This window comes from Anopheles stephensi, chromosome 2 (assembly GCF_013141755.1).
Source record: "Anopheles stephensi strain Indian chromosome 2, UCI_ANSTEP_V1.0, whole genome shotgun sequence".
Lineage (NCBI taxonomy): Eukaryota > Metazoa > Arthropoda > Insecta > Diptera > Culicidae > Anopheles > Anopheles stephensi.
This window is the reverse complement of record NC_050202.1, coordinates 22,573,826-22,578,153: the sequence shown is the minus strand read 5'-3', so window position 1 is coordinate 22,578,153 and position 4,328 is coordinate 22,573,826. Positions and strand designations below refer to the sequence as shown.

General features: G+C 38.8%; 2 non-coding genes across 2 annotated transcripts; both read right to left on the bottom strand.

Annotated features, from left to right (window-relative positions):
• Positions 1-1,943: 1,943 nt before the first annotated feature.
• Trnav-aac lies at positions 1,944-2,016 on the bottom strand. Its single transcript has one exon. It is a non-coding gene; the product is annotated as a tRNA-Val (tRNA).
• Positions 2,017-3,786: 1,770 nt separating this feature from the next.
• Trnaq-cug lies at positions 3,787-3,858 on the bottom strand. Its single transcript has one exon. It is a non-coding gene; the product is annotated as a tRNA-Gln (tRNA).
• Positions 3,859-4,328: the final 470 nt, after the last annotated feature.

The window sequence follows — 4,328 nt, the reverse complement described above, 5'->3', positions numbered from 1 at the left end:
ATGCGTTCCATTAAGCCCGGCCCCGATGACGACTTCAATCCCCTTTTGCCAAGCTGAAGACCAAGATGTGCCGTGTCCTTCGTGTTGCGTGTTACTGCGTAGTGGAAAAACGGGACGGCTCGTACACATTGTGCGCACAAAATAGTTTCCATCAAATCTCGTGGCGTGGCGATTAGTTCCGGACGAGCGGATCCATTACCGGACCCGGGGAGTGCTCGGAACCGTTTAAGAGCGCACTATATTACACAGCCAATCTCTTTGTGCACAATTAATTGCAGGGCTGCCGTGTGCTAACCAGGTGCGCTCTCCGGTTGAATTGCTCCGTTCGTTCGCTGTTATTTTAGACCTCATCCGGGTGACATCAAGGATTTCGGTGTCGCAGCGCTGGCTGCGCCTGGCTTTTGTGTTCCGTTGCGGTCGTCGTTGTACCGCGGGCAACGATTGGTTATTTTGTTTTTCGTCGTCCAAACAAAGCGAAAAGCGGTTTGCATTTGATTAGCAAAGTAAGCATCGGATACGGTTCCGTGGTGCGTGCGTTGGGATGGATTCGTTGTGTCCTACTGTGTCGTTCGCGAGTATTGAATGTTTTTCTTTCTACTTATTTTAACCTGAGGGTAAGCGGTTTGGTAAATTGGCCTTGAGGAGGATTTGTGAGGTTTGTGTGTCTCTCAAGCGTCAGAAGAGTTCTATTCCCGGTGCAAAGAATAATAGTGACAATCGTGTAATTGATGGGCCGATGGGACAAAGAGAAGAACATAAAAAGCAAAAGGTAATAAAAGAAGCAAAACAAAAATGACGCTCAACAAAATAATTTAAATAAAACTAAACAAATGGAAATATACTTTAGCAATTACGTTTTTCCATAAAAATATTGTAACTAGCTATCTTGTTTAATTTTTTCATGTTTTATTCTCTTGTTATTTGTTATTTATTTTATCAACTTGTTGAACAAGGTTGTCTTTCTTCTTATTTACGCTTTTCCCTTTTCTTGTCTAATGTTTTGTGTCAATTGTGCATTTTGCTTTCGAACTTTCTATTTTATTTTCATTTTTCTTATTCTCATCTTTTTTTTGAATAACGAAAATATATTATTTTAAACCATTCGCTTGCTTTATTATCAGCTCTCTAGTATTTTCATTAAAAATTGTACAATACTGTTTTTACATTATTTAATCCATCTCTCCGATTTTTTTTTCCAACTTTTTTTTTCAACTGATGGCTTACCACTGAGTTCAACTAGTTCTGTTGTTGATTTTTCGAGTTGATTCAATTCGTATTTATGTTTGTTGATTTACTCCAATCTTTTACATAATTGTTTTAAAATTATTTTGATTTTTTTTATTTTCAATTGCATTTGGTTGCTATTGATTGAAGTTGGAGTTGGAGCCTATATTTTATCTTTGTCTTTGTCTAATATTTTGATGTTCAATCCTATTTTTCTCTTTTATTGTAAAATTATAAAATAAAATCAAATAAAAAATTAAAAACGTTATAAAATAAGTTTGTATCTTTCAATGTCGTTTTACCTTTTTCTTTTTCTTTATTTAATTCAAACAGGCAAATGAGTGAGGTGGATTTATTTTTCCGGTGAATTCGTATTACACCTTTCTTAATTCCCTTTTTTTCTTACTAATTCGGTTGTTCCCAAGGTTTTAATTATTTTTTTTCATTCCTAAAAAATGGCTTTAAATGTCTTAATATTCAAGCAATCGATACTACTATTATCTGCTTATTTACGCAATGCATTTTGTTATTTGATAGTTAGTATGCATACTTCGTAAATATTTTCTTGAATCTACTTGTAGTTTACACTTATGTTTTAATCGAAAACTGACACTGCAAACACATGGTCCAATGTGTTACGAAAAATATACTCAATAGAATAATATAAGAATCTTCAGTAAATTCTACTACTAAGCAGCATCAAAAAAGCAAGTTATCTCTGTTTCCGCCCGGGATCGAACCGGGGGCCTTCCGCGTGTTAGGCGGATGTGATAACCACTACACCACGGAAACAGCTTCTTTTGTGCTAACCCAATCCACGGTCGGATCACCCAATCCATCTATCGCGATACACCCAACTCCCACTTAATCAACCCCGATTAACCACGAGCCCGTCATCCCCTAGCGCAGCACTGTAAAAATATAATCCAAGCAAACTTCTTGACTTCTTCATCATCCCCGATGGAAACTTACCCTTACGGCGCAGTGCACCGTATCAAACCAGGAATAGAATACGGGCAAGACACACCGGTCACGATTCGTGACAAGAGCCAACACAACAAAGTGTGGTGCATTCTTTTTCTTCTTCTGCCGGCTGCTGCTGCTGATTCAACACGATTCCATTGTTGCGTCATATTTTTGGCCCGAAATTCTTGCATTATCTCGCACGGGGGATGAAATTTTTGCCGAGAAAGCAGCATATTTTTAGCCGCACGCGATGATTGCCAGGACTGAGCGCTGTGACGCAAACCAAGCGAATCAAAGTGATCGTTTTGCTTTTATTTCACATAGCATGATTAGTGGCAGCACAACCCATAAAGCTGGACAGTTTTTAATCGGGATTTTTTTTTACTTTTTCTCTCTCTCTCTCTTATCTGTTAAGATTTTAAGCATATTTGCTATCGAAACACACCAGCTAAACAATAGCCTGCCTCCAAGTGCCATTTTTATAGCAACAGAAGCCATAAACGTATAGCAATTCTAATTCAATCACATTGACGTAATCATCCACCAGACACCAGACGTGGAATGGTTTATGGTGGATGATAGCACCGTTGACCCCTGCTACCCAGCTACCCTTGCGCTCCTAGCCATGCTGCAAATCACAAACGCTAATCAAACCAACCAATTTATTACACAAACATTACCTCCAAACGGCTGGTTCTGCCTCTACCGTTCCAGTCCGACGCATTATCAGCCATTGTTCAACGTGCAGCGTAGAACCAGTTCGGACCGGTAACCGTAGATTACTGGTGAGCCTGAGTTCCTGTAACCGGTTATCGGGCGGGCCACAGGAAATGCTAACCGGCCAACCAATCGTACTCGACTGTCCCTGAACTGCACTCGAACCGGCCGGTAAGATTGTGGTGCTACAACCCGGCGTGGATTATCAATTTATTGCAGGAACTCTCGCTGCTGGCAGAAGAATGGTTTTATTTGCGAATAATTGGTCCTCAACCATTGTGTCTGATGTGAGGAACAAAGAAGAGTAAATGATGGCTTTTAGCTATAAGATTGTTAAATATGTGCTTTATTAATCTTGAGACAAAATTAATCTGAAACCCCATTAAAACAAAATATAAAAATACGACCAATCAACAAAATATTCGAAAGGAATTAAAAAAAATCAAAAGAATAAAAAAAGTTTAAAAAATTTAACAAAACATAAAAAATGACATAAAAAAATCTGAAAAAATAAAAAACTGAAGAATAAAAGGATTATAAAGGATACAAAGGATTAAAAATGCAATGGCAATAAGACGTCAAGCCGCCGTGATTGAAAGAAAAATATCAAGAGAAAATCCAAAAAGTCTAAAAATGATTGATATTTCCGAAAATATATTAAATGGTGAAAAATATCTAAAAACATAGAATTATATTAACATAAAACGAAAAAAAAAACTTTAATAGATTATAAGATCAAACTTTTCCATTTTTGCATCAGACGACAAAGTGTTGATCCTAAGTTCTTCTAAAGCTCTTATTATAAGTTTTCAACTGAAATGACTTACCAAACGTCTCGTGAATGAATACAGCACCACCTACAAAAAAATGATCTCCTGTAGGTTCCACCGAGATTTGAACTCGGATCGTTGGATTCAGAGTCCAAAGTGCTAACCATTACACCATGGAACCCGATGATGTTTCCCTGACTGCCTTTATGATTTTTTCTTCCTATCCGATCCACATGATTACTCGAAGCCATTCCCCTAACACCCTCGTTACAATCCTTATCGCTGACGTAAACCAAAATCCAATAGGTTCGCTCACATCCCTTTTTCAATATTCACCATGACAACCCTGGTAAGGCACGTAGGAGCATCACACAGTACAAACGTCGGCATAGCAGGCATAGCAGTCAGCAAGAAAAATAGCCCTCACTTGCAGGAAAACGCAATTGAAGAACGATTCCTGGTGATGACTCCAGGACGTGTGAGATTCTTCCGCAGCCGGAGCCCGTTCCAGCATGATTGCTTTAATTAAGAATTGATTCTCGATTACTTCTCGACTCGCCGGACTATCGGTCGGGTCCGGAGTTGAGTTGGATGCGATGAGTTTTTATTGCCCATCGCGTCATGCGACAGGCGTCCCATAGCGCTTCTGTC